The sequence below is a fragment of the Dipodomys merriami genome, unplaced genomic scaffold (genome assembly GCF_024711535.1).
Source record: "Dipodomys merriami isolate MVZ:Mamm:240054 unplaced genomic scaffold, mDipMer1.0.p SCAF_2, whole genome shotgun sequence".
In the NCBI taxonomy this organism is placed as follows: domain Eukaryota; kingdom Metazoa; phylum Chordata; class Mammalia; order Rodentia; family Heteromyidae; genus Dipodomys; species Dipodomys merriami.
In genome coordinates, this window is record NW_027203381.1 from 12,800,960 (window position 1) to 12,816,464 (window position 15,505).

The window sequence follows — 15,505 nt, forward strand, 5'->3', positions numbered from 1 at the left end:
ATGGCTTCTAATTGGTCTCTCTTGTCCATTTCTGTTATCCTCTGATCATTCCCCACACAATGTTTTTACAATGATAATGCTAAAACAAACAAATCTTATGTATCCTAAGGCTCCATATTTCAGTCTACTTCTTCTATTCCAGATGTGAGGAGAGTTATTTTTCCTCATTTTAAAATTTATTTCACAGATCTTGAGGACTTAAATATATTAATTCTCAATTTTTTCTCACGGAGACTACTATTTTATTCACAAAACTAAGCTTCCAAGCTCTGTTCTGCCTTAGAGTTTTAATGTAATTTTTGTAAAAAAGTGTAGATGCCTGCTTCGAAAATTCTGATTCTGATGGGCTGAGGCAAGAAGCAGTCTGGAAATCTCATACATAACTCTGAAACCTGGCATGGCCTAGAAAGAACAGTGCTACATGACAACTTTCAGTGAATGAATACAAAAGGCACTTTATAGACAGATGTAAATATTCATGGAGTGCTGAATACACATACAACATGTAAAGGAGATACAAGTTTTGTATTACAATTAATGATAACTTCTTGAATGGGCTTTGTAATTGTCACTTTCCCTCATTTTCCTGTTTTGTAAAAATAAGGATGTTAGATGGAAATATTTCTTTTTAGACTCAAAAAATAATTTCATGCTTGATTATATAATAAGCGTTCAATAAATGTTTATGGAATGGGTGCATACATGCGTGCCTGATTTCCTCACAATAGCCATGCTGCTAGTTTTAGCATGTTTTAAAAAGCATCTTTTCATTGTACATATAAATGAACATGTTGAATTGAGACCCCTTTGTAGAACCGCATAAAGATAATAAAAGATTATAATTAAAAATTAAAAAAAATATGTAATAAAACGTAGGTCCAGAAAAGTTCAGTAAAAAAAACAAAAAAAAAAAAAACCACTTAGTTACATCCTAAACTATGTAGCTGGGCATGGTGGCTCACACCTATAATCCCAGATACTCAGGAAGCAGGGAATCAGGCAAACCCTAATTCAAGGAGAACCTAGGCCAAAGGATCACAGCTCAATCAATAAAGAGCAGGCTGCAGTGAGCAAATGCAGTCATTATATTCAATGCTTATTATGTGAACGCTGAACTACGTAACTTGCGGGTAAGGATGGGATGGGGGAAGATGGAGGAGAATAAAGGAAGGGGTGACACTGTTCAAGATGCATTTTATTCATAACCTGACTTATGAAATTGAAACTCCTCTGTACAACTACTTAAAAATTAATGAATTAGTAATTAAAAAAAAGCTCAGTGTAGCAGTACTTGCCTGTGAACCCAGCTCAGTATGAAGAATGAATAGGAAAATCAAGGTCCAGGCCAGCTTGGATATAAATCAGAGACCCTATCTCCAAAATAACACAACAAAAAGGGTTGAGGATATGGCTCAAGTGGTAGTGCATTTGCTTAGCAGGCATGAGGTCTTCAGTTCAAATCCCAACCTCAACAAAACATCCCAACAACAACAAGACTAAGATTTTATATGGTGTTTTTTGAGGATGCTTTTTACAATACTCTCGCTGAAATTTAAGGAATTGTGTTGGATGAAGAACATTCCACATGCCTGGAATTTGCATTCATATACTATCGAATGACAAACTGCGGTACGTATGTAATGGCATGTAAGTGGTTACCTTCTTTAACCTTTGTCTAGTGTAGAGGCAATAATTCCTGAGACTTGGTCTACATGTCTACAAGTAATAAATCTGAATGAATTATAGCCTTGTCTTTGTAGATTTACAACTTGAAGTGTTAATTCATCCCTGACAAGGCATTTGCATAAATTACAGCAACACAGCAACAATGTCCTATGCCAGGACTCTCACCCTGGGTAATACAGTGGTTTGGGGAGCTGGCTTCCTTACCAGAGGACCACATTCAGTCTCTGTGAGAAATAGCATTTGATTTCATGTTGGCTGTTATAGAGATGTTATAAAGTATGTTTTCAATACTGTGTTCATTAGTGAGTATTCTAGATTAAGAGGTCATATTATGGAATAGCAGAATTGCATAAACAAAAATTCAAGAAAAAAAAGCAAACTATTTAAGTCTTTAAGTGTGGCTACTTCATGATGTCTCTGAGACAGGACACAAGGGCTGGACAGGTGGGGAGGGCAACAGGGGACAGTAGGGTCTGCAGAGTGAGCGTGCCCCCTCAGCCTTGGAAATGCTAGGAATGGAGCCTGGGGGGTTGGGAAGGGTCAGGATCAAGTGTCCTGGATGTATTCTGAATGCTTATATCCAGGTCAAAGCTTGTGTGTGCCCAAGGAAAAGCTGAACTTCTAGTAACTTTACTGTTTACATCTACTTAGCTTTAAAATGTTTCCAACTGGTGAGAGTTTCTCTCTTTCTCTCTCTCTCTTTCTGTCTCTCTCTCTCTGTCTCTCTCTCTGTCTTGCTCTCTCTGTTTCTGTCTCTCTGTCTCTGTCTGTCTTTCTATCTTTCTGTCTTTCTTTCTGGTCTTGGGGCTTGAACTGAAGGCCTGGGCATTATTGCTGAGATTCTTTTGTTCAAGGCTATCACTCTACCATTTGAGCCACAGCACCACTTCTGGCTTTTCCTGAATAATTCACTGGAGATGAGAGTCTCAAAGACTTTTCTGTCCAAGCTGGCTTAGAACCACAGTCCTCAGATCCCAGCTTCCTGAGTAACTAGGATTATAGGCATGAGCCACCAGGCTTCAGAGTTCTGTTTTTAAAGGGCAAAAATTCTCTTTGAGATTCAGAAATTCAAAATTGGCCTGCCCTTTGAAGGTAGCTGCTTATCAAGCTGCTGTTACCTTGTTGTTGAGCACTTAATAACATAACATCAAAATCTGAATATATGATATAAATTAATTACCTTGATTTCTCTTCGTAAGAACACAAGGTTATCTCTATTTCACAGTTAGACACTGCCCTGGGGAGGGCTGGTAACCTGAACTACCTCTTCATGACAGTGTGAGGAAGGGTGTGTGCTCAGGCATACTTCTCTGCGGTCCTGTGTGAGGACATTCCAGGAGGGGACCTGGTTCTCAGAAATACATACTGGGTACTTTCTGCAGGCCAATGCTGTCTCAGGAAAGATGATGGCCCCCTCCTGTCAATCATAGTAATTCCATTCTCTCTGATAGCACCAGGTTTAAAAATGGGCAATTTTGGTTAGAGAAGCAAGAGAATGGGTTTTCTCCAAGAGTATTTTTGCTTTAAAAACTTCTGCTTTCTTCCTGAGGATGGTATCCTCTGCACAGATTGCTGGCGTGATGGCATCCATCTTGTAGAAAGAAGGCAGCTCAGTCTATGAGGGCCAAGGGGCTGGCCAACGAACTACTCATTCACAAGCTATCTCTCCATGCTCTGTCATATGAAACAACAGATTCTGCAATTTACAGCCACTTCTTGTTGTTTCTCTTACTTTACAGATGAAATACACATCAATGAGTCTTTCTAGCCAGTTTTTAAACACTCCTTTGGTTTTTTAAGATTTGTTCCTATGTCTAAAGGAAATCTTAGCTTTTACATGTCCATCTTCCCTAGCAGCTCATGGTTCTTTTGTTTTTTCATTGTTCTCAAAAAAATACTGCTTTTACTTCATTGTACTTGTATTATTGAGTGCCAATATACCCCATACATTGTGTGAAGCTGCATCCTAATGTACATGCTTCCTATCAAGATCCTTACCTCCCCCACTTTTTTTTTTTTTTAATCAGCCAACACAGATGCTATCTGCACCCTGAACAGGCTTTTGTCTCTAAGAGCAAACTACCTTCAATCCAATTCTTCAATATTGGCAGAGACTTTCAAGAAAGAGGATCAGAGCCTGTTTGTTGCCCCTCTGCTTCAGCTCTCCAAATGGCAAGGCATGGTGGCTTATGCCTGCAATACTAGCTAATTGAGAAGTGAAGATCAGGCTAATCCTGGTTTCAAAATTAATCTGAACAAAAAGTTAGCAAAATCTCATTTCAACCAATAAGCCAGGCATGGAGGTACATGACTGTGATTCCAGATATGTAGGGAGTATAGCTAGGTAATCTGAGGCAAGTCTAGGCAAAAAACAACTAAAGGAAAAGAGGAGTGGGACATGGCTCAAGTGGTAAAGCACCTGCCTGGCAAACACAATGCCCTGAGTTCAAACATTCATATTACAACCTTTTCAAATGGTTTCTCTGAATGTAATACTTTGTATTCACCATGGTATTGGTTTGTGCACTTAAAACCTTTTGAAATTGGTCACTAACATTTAAAATTGAGAGATTTAAACATCAAAATCCTGATTTTCATTTTACATCACACAACTAAAACTAAGCAACATTTGGCCCACAACTGCACATGATGCTGACGGCTGTGATCCCAGACCCGGATGGTGCCCTTGCACAAAGCTGTGTGCTCCGTTCACCATAACCCCCTACAGATCCCAAATCCACCTTCACACTTGTACCAGGCTAGTTGAAACCTTTATTTAAGGCTTAACTACTGTGTCAGTGATAGAATTAACAAGAGAAATACTTATTGGATGACAATATAAAAAAAGAAAAAAATGCAGAACGTATTATTTTTAATTTGATGTGCTGTGAGATAGGATCTTGCTGTGCAGCTCAGGCAAGCCTTACATTCATGATCCTCATACCTCAGCCTCCTGTGTGCTCAGCAAGCTTATCTTTTATGAATTTGTGCTGCCTACTATATCTGTAACCTTTGAGTTTGACACTGCTGACCTTGAGCTTCCAAAACAAAGCATGGGATAGGGAAGTCGCGCCATGAAACCTCCTCCTCCTCAATCATGCTTGCCCACACCTGCACATCTCCTCTAGGCATAAGCCAAGCCTGGCAGGTTTTAGAATGTATCTTTGGCTAAATTATGCTTCTGAGCTTTTTCCAAGCTACATCCTCTCCCTGAAGTTTTCTTTTTCCACAGAACACCCATTCAAGGATCAGGCTAAACAATATATTCTTTGTCAGCCTCTTCCTGTGTCCTCAGTTTTTCCAATTCACCCTTTCCTTTGTGTGGCCTGTGACATTCACTGAGACACAGGACACTTTTCTGCACTCACTGTTTTCATCTTTGTCACCCTGGCAGACTGTAAATACCTTGCCCAGCCAAGTAGTCATTCCCTGTCACACTTCATACTTCTAGAGAGCATGTGCTGAAGGCACGTGACAGACTCTCTTAACTGACTTCTACATCACTGATGCCTGGGGTAGTTGAATACCCTGACTGGTGTCCCTGTATGGGGCATGTGGGTGGTTGATTTCTCTCTGTTAAGTCCACTAAAGACTGCTTTTCCCCTAGTACACGTGACCTCAAGTTAACCACAGCTAATGCTAGTTATATGTACCAGTGTAAATAAGCATTAAATATCACATATCACTCAGTAAGAATGCAAAGAGGGCCTTAAAATAACACATACAGGGGGAGGGGGAGGATCATGTAAAGGGGTGGGGGGATGGGAAGGGGAAACAAAGGAGGAGGCAACAATGCTTGATAAGAAATGTACTCATTATCTTGCCCATGTAATTGTAACCCCTCTGTATGGTATTTTCACAATAATAAAAAAAAGAAAAGTTTAAAAAATAATAAAAAATAGAAAAAAATAACACATACAAGCACATGTGAAATTAGGCTGAAATAACTGGAAAGGACTGAGAAAAAATAAAAGTCTTGGGATTATATTCTGAGATTGTGTTATAAGTATCTGGTGTGGCTTAGCAAGAAAAATGTTATAGAAGTAAAATCAGTAGACCAATATGGGAAGAAAAACTCACTGGTAACAGAATTGGCAGGTAATAAAATTATCTTTATAGACTTTAAGTCTTGTTGTTTTTTTGTCAGCTATGGGGCTTGAACTCATGGCCTGGGCACTGTCTTTTGCTTGAGGCTAGCACTCTGACTTTTAGTCAAGTGCTACTTTCAGTTTTCTGGTGGTTAACTGGAGATAAGAGTCTTACAAAGCCAGGCTGGCTTTGAACCTCGACCCTCAGATCTCAGCCTCCTGAGTAGCTAGGATGAGCCACCAGCACCCAACCCAAAACAAAATGGTTTAAAGATACCTAGGTATCATTTTACGTGATGCGACACTTGAACAACATTCTTGATTAACTGAGGGCTGACTATACTGGACTTAAGGGCTTTGGGGTACTTTGGTTGAGCTCCAGCCCCACCCTTGGCCCTCTCTTTGAGACCGGAGCAACCACATCTTGAAAAGATCCTTTGAGTTGCCATCAACATTTATTTACAATCCATTATGAGCTAGACTCCTGTCCTGTTACTTAAGAGCCATATTTATCGAATGAATAGTATGACAGGCATTGCTTTAAGTACCTTACAGATGGAAAGTAGAGATAAAGAATAGAAGATAGAATGAATTCAATTTGCCAAGTCCACTGGTTCTGCACCAGTAGATACAATCAATTGTGGAATACAAATATTCTATAAAAAACCTGCACGTGTATTGACCATGCACAGATGTCATCGTTCCCTTGACAATCCAGTATGGGAGATATTAACATAATGTTTACATTGTATTAGGCAGTATGAATGACCTAGCAATGATTTAAAGAGTATAGGAGGACGTACATAGGTTATATGTAAACACTATTCCACTTCATACAAGGAGCTTGAGCATCTATGGAAATTAGTTCCCTGGGAGTCCTAGGACCAGGGTATTGAGGGACAGCTGTACTATGACTCCCCTACCTAATATTTCCTAATTTTGGACTACATATGTTTGGAATGTATACACACACCCATGCACGTATACAGATGTACATTCATACTTCCTTTTTTAAACAATGTGTTGAGGGGAAGAAAGAGAATGGCCAGGAGACAAAGTGAATGGCAGTAAAAAATGATGTGGATTTTTAACATCAAAAGGAATGTTAACTTACTGAAAGCTTTTGAAAGGAAAGTGAAATGCTTGTTATAACTACTTAAAATCTGCCTTGAGTAACTTCCAATTGCAGACTAGGTTGCAGAGTATTTATTATTTTTTTCCTAGTGCAAAATTCTTGAACACTGGCATTCAAAGCACAATACTGATATGAAAAGCATCAATCACTATTGAAATAAATAAACAATGGAAAAATCCTCCTCTACACAGTTACTTAAAAATATTCTTTTAAGAATTAAAAAAAAAATTCACAATAAATGAGTCTAATTTCAGGCACTATTTCAGGTATGTTTCTTTTCCCAGAGTTTCTCTTCTCTAAATAACATTTCACTTTACAACTGGCTAGGTAATTCTTCAACAGTGTCAGGAAGCCATTGTCTTCCCTAACCATTCATCTTATTATCACCCCTGGTGCCATATTTCTGGTTGTTGCTCTAGAATGTCAAAGGAAGCACCTGCCATAAAACCAGCTGCTGAAAAGAGCAAAAAGAAAACACCTAAAATGTCACTGTCTGACTAAGTATTGTAGTCAATTCTCACTACAATTTTTGCAATCACCACATAAGTGCCCTTGATGTACAAGCGTGGTGGACTTCTCCTTAGTGATCCAAAGCTTAAGACTGGCCTTAAAGAAATATCAGTCTCACTCTCCACAAGGTCCCTAAGCCCCGCTGTTACTCCCAACTAGAAGTAAAAATCTGTTATTTTAGAGAACACATTGTTTTCTAAACTTCTATGAATATAGGTGTGTTTGCTGTTATTTCTGTTTAGTCTTGAATTGCATCTTTCTTTTGATCTCTATGGCCTGACAATATTTGCTACAATTAGGTTTATACTGTGCTTCAAATCTCATATCACCAACCTCCTTTCCCTAAAAATAGTATTTTAGTTTCTAGACAATGTCAACATTCAATTATTTCTTTAATACTTTGTTAACAATTTGTAACTTATTTATAAGAGCTGATTCTGGTTTACCATTTAATAAGTCACAAATAAGAAATGTCTCTGTTCTGTACTGGAGGAATACATTCTTATGTAAGGTCTGTGAAAGATCTCACATGTGAGAAAAAACACCTCTGAAGGTTCTAACATGCATGTTCTGATCTTCTGTGTTTGCATATGCTGCATTTCTGCTGGAACTCATCTCTTTCCATCCCTTTCTTTGCCCTGTTCTTCACTGTAACTGTCAATAATCCTACAGGGATCTGGTAAGTGCTCATCCCTTGTTCTTCCATGTGCTTTGTGATTTTCCTCTGAAAGGCCAGTCAAGCTGCTTCCAGATGGGGCTTGTGTTTGTCTTGTTTCCTTACCAGAGTTGCTCCTTGAAGATCATGTTCACTTATTTTGTGGTCTCTTGCATATAATAAGGCTACTATTTATTTTGTGATTCCTTGCACAAAATTATGTTCATATTTATTTTGTGATACCTCACATATAATAATAGAGTTCATTTTATTTGATGAACTCTTGCATGTAGCATGGCTTATATTTGCTTTGTGAACTCTTGCATGTGATATGATGGCTGGCATAGAGAAAAGCAATCTTGTGTTTTTTTTTTTTTTTTTTTTTTTTTTGTGTGTGTGTGTGTGTGTGTGTGTAGTCTTGAGGTTTGAACTCTGGGCCTGGGTGCTGTCCTTAAACTTTTGTGCCACACTTCCACTTCTACTTTTTTGATGTGTGTGTGTGTCTGTGTGTGTGTGTGTGTGTGTGTGTGTGTGCGTTTGCATGTGTGTTCAACTGGGAATAAGTCTCACAGACTTTCCTGCTACGGCTGGCTTTCAGCCACTATTCTTAGATTGCTGCCTCTTGAGTAGCTAGAATTATAGGCATGAACCACCAGCACCCAGCCATCTTGGTTTGTTTTTAATTAAAAATGAATAATAAATCATGAGTAAATGAAGAAACTGTGTTGTCTATAGTGACAAATGCAGAAAGCAAAATAGGCCAATTATAGTTTTTTTAATGAGAATAATTATGGTTCAAAATTCATCCTGTTAATCATAAAAATATTAGCCTGCAAATAACATGATGCTCAGATATTACTGGTAGAACACTGGCTGATGAGCATTATGATAATCAAATATATAGATTTTTTTTAACCTAGCAGTATTGTAAGCCCAGGATAAATAAACCCCAAAATAAGTAAAATATCCTACAAATAAATTTAAACAGAAACATCACTGAAAATGAAGTCAACAAGCATATTACTATAGCATGAATTGCCCGCAACACTTTTGTTTGCCAGCAGTGGTTCAACCATGAGGATATACTAACTGTACACTCTGTATGATCATCATCACTTACCCAAAAGGTATGTTTTAATGCTTCCTATATAATGGAGGGGGGAGGATGAGGATGGGTAATAACAGAAGATCATGTTGTTGAATAAAATGAAGCTCAAGGAGGAAATTATGATGTAAGATGAGTAAAACTAGAATCTCAAAGGCCTCAGAGACCAGGTCAAGGCCTAATATAGGGTGTTGAGAAAGGAAAGAGTTAGAAGATCTCAGGCCAACACTGAAAAGAAATTAACTGTATATGGATGTGTAAAGGAAAGACAGGTCATTGTGCTGTCATTAGATTATGCCATTAACAGAAAAGGTCTGTCAGAGGGATTATGGTAGAAAGCAAGGACTAGAGATATTTTCTGACACATCAAATTCAAGACAATAGGATAACCTAAATACAAATGTCTAGCTGATCATTAAAAGTCATAGCGCAGGAGTTTGGGCAGGGCTCTGGCTGGGAAAGTGAGACTAACTTGTCTAAATTGCTTACAGGGAATAGTCAGAGTCAATAACAATGCATTGATTCTCAGCCAGCCAGGAAAAAGAATAGATGAAAGAAGAAATCTGTACTCTGGGCAGTTGGAATGATAAGAATTAACATCAGAATACTTTTGCAGATCAAGAAATCTAACTAATAAAATAGTAAAATGAAAACTAAGACATGATAGTGCAATAGAAGTCAAGAGAAGATAGAATTTGAGGGAGAGGGAAATTGGCTATCTTAGACACCCCTGAGTGTGTGGTTCAGTGCTGCTGTAAAGGTGTAAAGCTATAAGGTATGAGAAAGAGGTTCTGTGGACTTCTGGTTCACCACATACATCAGTGAAAGAAAGAAGAGTTGTGGAGAAGTAGGATGGTAGCTACAGAAAGGATTATAAAACACCATTTTAAAGAAGCCACTGAAGAGTGTGTATGCCATGAATCTAATGAAATTTACTTGTTTATTTAATTACATATTTATTGATTTATTTTTGCACAGGTTTCTCAATTTAGTTTTCTTAAGGGGGATACCACAAAATTATATTCATTCCAGATTACATAAAATCTGGATTGGCTAGTAGAGCTAGGAATGAAGTTAAAACACAAGCAATACTTAAGCTGATAAAACTAGTCCTCAAAATTACTTTGCATTGGAGGGCACAGCATGGTGGTGCAGCCTGTAACACAGCTAGGCAGGAAGCATTGGCAGCAAGAACAGAGCCTAAGGCTGGCCTTGGGCAAAGAGCTCAAGAACCTATCTGAAAACTGAAGTAGAAAAGGGCTGGGAGTCTAGCCTAAGTGATAAAGCACCTGCCTAGCAAGTGAAAAATCCAGAGTCCAAGGCCCATTACTGAAAACAAAACAAAATAAAACTGCATTTGAGAAAAAAAAATCCAGAAAACGCAAAGAAACATTTAGTAGAACAGTAAAACAATCTTCCTTATCTTTCATCTGTCTTCTATGTGATTTCAGTTGGTCCAGTCTTCTCTTCAGTGTTAGGTCTGCCCAGGAGAGGGGCCCCTCCCCATTCCTCTTCACCTGCCTGAAACCAGTAATCACGTGACTACCAATCACCTGACAGTCAGCAAAGGACCCCAGACTTGAGGTCGCTTCCTCATCCGGACAGGTTCCCCAGGCTCTGAGACCACTTCTACACCTGCTGTGGTCCTGCCTCCTGCCTTTCCCTATAAAATCTGGCTCAACACTTCCCTCTTTTTTTTTCTTTTTCTCCCCCCCCCCCCCCCCTCAGAACGTCTCCAGCTCATGTGGGCTGGCAGTTTGTTCTCCCCCCAATAAACTCTTTTCTGCCTAAACCATGTGGTGCTTTCCTTTTGGTGAATTTTTGGCTTGGCATATGCTTGCATATAAGAATACTGAAGGGAGCTGGGCATGGTGGCTGATGCCTATACTCCTAGCTACTCAGGAGGCTGAGATCTGAGGATCTCGGTTCAAAACTACCCTGGGAAGGAAAGTCTGTGAGATTCTTATCTCCAATAAACCACCAGAAAACCGGAAATGGCATTGTGGCTCAAGTGGCAAAGCACTATCTTTGAGCTGAAGAGCTGAGGGACAGTACTCAGGCCCCAAGTTAAAAACCCACGACCAACAAAAAACAAAGAATACTGAAGGGGTATTGGTGAAGTTTTGCTATAAAGCGTGCCAGGCTGGACAATGAAGGGATAAGTCAGAGTTCAAACAAATGTAGCAGAGTTCACAGTCATTTTCAACTCCACATCACTTAACAGGCAATGGATGGTCAAGGAGATAAGGGGACAACTAAGTGTCCTGCTGCCCCCTCCTCTTCTCATGAGGCGAATATGAAGTAAGAACCTGCTAGACCAGAGCAGCTCAGACTCAGCTCTTGATTCTCACACCAGCAGGATGATGAGTAAAGCACATATCTACCTTCCAAAATTGTACCATTGTTGTTACAGTTCTACATTTGTTTTCCTCCATTTTCTGGCCAATGATAGATCTGGTACTATTCTTCTTCAGAAATATGGATACATTCTTCATGATTCCCAAGAAAGGTTATATGAAAAGAGAATCTATTTCTGAAAAGATATGCTTTTTTCCCCTACTGAGAATAACTAACATACTGAAAATAACTATGGTCAAATTGATACTTTATGTGATTTATGTATATTTACCTTTCATTTACCAGATCATATTATATTTCTTATATCTTTTTCTCCAAAGACTCAGGATTTTTTAATGAACATGTATTTTACCGTGCATCAATCATGATACTAGACAATATAGGGCTTTTAAAAGCAGCTTTTAGAGAAACAAACTACAATAATAAAGTTCTCTTGATAATTTAAGATACAGAGTACTCAGGCTACTTCTGTTCTCTCAAACATCACTGCTCTTTTGTGTGTGGTGCTTTACCAAAGCATGGCAGGAAAGGGGAGGCTCTAGATTTGCCAGGATGGATCCGACACAATGGCATGTTTCATATGAAGAACTAGCTGACAGGAATCCTGCACAGAGCCAAGCAGCTATTACACAGGATGCATTCAGAAAGAGCTACGAACCAGTGAGAAGGTGTCAGGTCTGCAAAAACAAAGGCAAACACTGCTAAAGGCAGGATTTTCATTCCCGATTTAACCAAACATACACTTGCAGAGCTCTAAGAGACCCAAGGGCCTCAATTTTCCTTCTTGGTATTAATGCTGCCCATCAACAAGAGTTAAGCATTTCATAGAGAGTTAATTTGTTTTAATTATGTGGAGGTCCAGTTAAGCTTATTTCTAAATTTGTTAGCTGTAGAAGTAAGCAGCACAATAAGATTTTAACTATTGAATTGTATCAAAGTTTCCAATGTCCACAACCAGTAGAGACCCAGCTCAACAGCAGGTAAAATGGCCTCGGCAGCTGGCTTTCACTTTCTACCCAACAGCTCCTAGTTGAGGAGAAAAGCCTCCTAAGTTCTCAGTTATACACGTTTTATCTTTAAAACTCACTAAAGTTATTTTAACTTAGTTGAAATACAAAGTATTTTAAGTTAATTTTAATAATAATAGCCAACATGTACTGAATACTAACAATGCAGTTATTGTACTCAGGATCTTTACAAATGAGCTTTTTTTACTTTTGCTAAGTCTTCACTCAGGCAGCTTTAAGTCCTGCACTTGACTAGGCCTGACCTTGGGCTTCCTTTTCTATCCCTGTTGAATTCAGTTTGAACAAGAATGCTGCTAAGTCAGTTTAGAGAAAATCCCTAGGTATCTGATCCCTCTAGCCTGCCTTGAGCAACAAATGCTGTCAAGTCAGTGTATCCCGAAACCCCTTCACACCTGATGTTTCCTCTTTGCAATCTTCCATTCATTGACCCCAGCTCACTCCTTCGTAATAATTCCTCACTTGTCCTATAGACATCAGAGTGGAGTCCAGTCTTTCTTCCCCTGGGCAGGACTCTCTTGCAATCTCTCTATACTTACCACCATGCCTCCCACCCACTGAATGAAGTCTACATATACAGTCTTTAACAATGGGTGGATGGAAGTTTTCAACACATAATAGGAGGCCCTATTTCTATTATCATTTTATATATGAGGAAATTAAACTCAAAGAAGAAAACTTTCTTAAGACTATACAACTAATTAGTGGTAAAGATGGGATTCAATCCCACACAATTTTCTTTTTATTCTTCGCCATTATATAATATTTTAAATCAGTTTTAGTTAAATTATTTGACTGTTCCTTCTCAGTTTTCTTAGTTAAGGGCTTAGCAAATGTTTTCTAAAGAGTCAGCTAGTTAAATATCATAGACTTGTGGGTAACAAATTATCTTTGCAATGTAGTGGCTAATACATAATCCAATGTAGATGGTGATATTCCAATGAAACTTCACTTATTAAAACAAGTAATAGGCCAGAGTTGGACCAGAGGTTATCAACCCTTAACATAACTAATATTATTATTCATGTTCCTCAGAGATTTGCCATACTTACATGTGGCTTGGCATGATCTCTGATTCTAGTTTGGGAAGAAGAGGTCTAAAGAAAATGGATTTCTTTTCAAAGATAGAAGCCAATGTCAAAAAGTAAGAGGAAGGGACTTCATTTTTCAAAGTTCTGTATCATCTTGTCTAATAACAACAGGGTATAGTTGTGGGTTTTCTGAGTCACTGGGTACGGACTGGGCATCTCTCAGCCTTTGGATTCTTTACTATTCAGTTGTGATTTACTTATCTAGGTGGTTATGTCTCCTATTTCTACCTAAACAAACAAAAAACCAATGGGATTTGGGAGTGGCTCAAGTCATAAAACACTTGCCTAGCAAGCCTGAGGCCCTCCTTAAAATCCCTAGTACCATCAAAAAATGACTATTTGAGGACAGATATATTTGATCTGATTTAAATATTATACAATGTTCACTTTTATTGAAGCATCATATGGTAGCTCATTGATATATATAATTATTATGTTCTCATATAATAGTTTAAAACTAAATTTAAATTAATTCAATGTGGTTTCATTGCTCTCAGTGAGAGGCCACAATAAAGAAATATGGTGATAAAGTGTCTGGGGGAAACACACCAACAATTCAGCCATTAATAAGTATGGCAAATGGCACATACTCTACACACAATGATTGCTCACTCATGAAAGAGACAGAAGCCTGCACAAAGAAATATGTTTAATGTAAGTTCTGCAGAGGGACACTTCCCTACCTCTTGGCCAAGTTTCCATCCAGTATCTGTTACTGAAGCAGTCACCTTACCCTCCTGCTAGATCATATCCTAGGCCACCTCCAGTCACATGCCATCTGACAAGGCCATCACAAGGCCATCTGACCTTAGGAGGGTCCCAGACCCTGCGATCACATCCAGATCCAATATGGCCACACCTTTCCCCCACCTGGCCACACCTCTTCCTGTCCCTAGCCTAGATAAGTCCTGGCCCAGGGGTGGGACCCCTTCCTTTTCAGCCATGCCTCTCCACTATGCACGGTGTGTGTGTGGGGGCAGCAGTTCAGTAAATAAACTTCTTTTCCTGCCTGAATAGCTCATGGTGTTCTCTTCATCGGCTACCTCATGAAACCTACCTATTTAATATACCTTATATTTATTATGCAAACAATATCCCTTAAACTTGTCTGGCTCCCGAAACTTTTACCACAACCCCCATTACCATCTCTTAGGATTACTTCACACAACACTACCAGGGAAGCTTTTGGAGGAGTACTTGTTTACTCAATTGGAGACACAGTCTAAAATTTTATGCACAGCCTTATACATTTTTTTCATATTCCTTCTGGAAAAATCCCACAAGCAGTTGAATATTTAAGCACTGATATATGCAACAAGAAACATAAGAAGCTATGATGTGACACCACATCTCAATGGACACTGTAATTTTGCCATGATGTCACTGGATCATAGCCTTGGTTTTGCATTGGCTAACAGTGTGACCCTGATATAAAAGCAATTTAAAGTCTGGGGTTCAAGTCCCTTAGATCTTTTACGTAGGGCTAGACTTTCCCTATCTACTCACCCAGTATGTTCTGAAATCAGGTGACTAAGACCACAATCAAGATTTTTTCATAAACAATGAAATGCTATAAAAGCATAAAAAGTGATATATTAAAGTGATATATTATTATTTCAAGTAGAGAATCAATTGATTCACTTTTTATAGAGCTAAATTAAATGCTATTGTTGTTTTCACTTTCTGAAGTCTAACTATATTACTGGCTTATAATTGCTAAATATGTCATTTTCCTTTTAAAAATGGTATTTTTATTATCTTTAAGTAGTTGTACAAAGGGGTTACCATTCAACAAATCAGTTTATAAGTACATTGCATCTTGATCAACGGCACACTTTCACTATCCTCTCCT

At 38.6% G+C, this 15,505-nt stretch overlaps 1 protein-coding gene across 3 annotated transcripts in view; it reads right to left on the reverse strand.

Moving 5' to 3' along the window:
* Wdr7 (WD repeat domain 7) overlaps positions 1–15,505 on the reverse strand; it is a 284,441-nt gene that overhangs the window by 45,565 nt on the left and 223,371 nt on the right. The gene's annotated exons all lie outside the window — the stretch shown is intronic.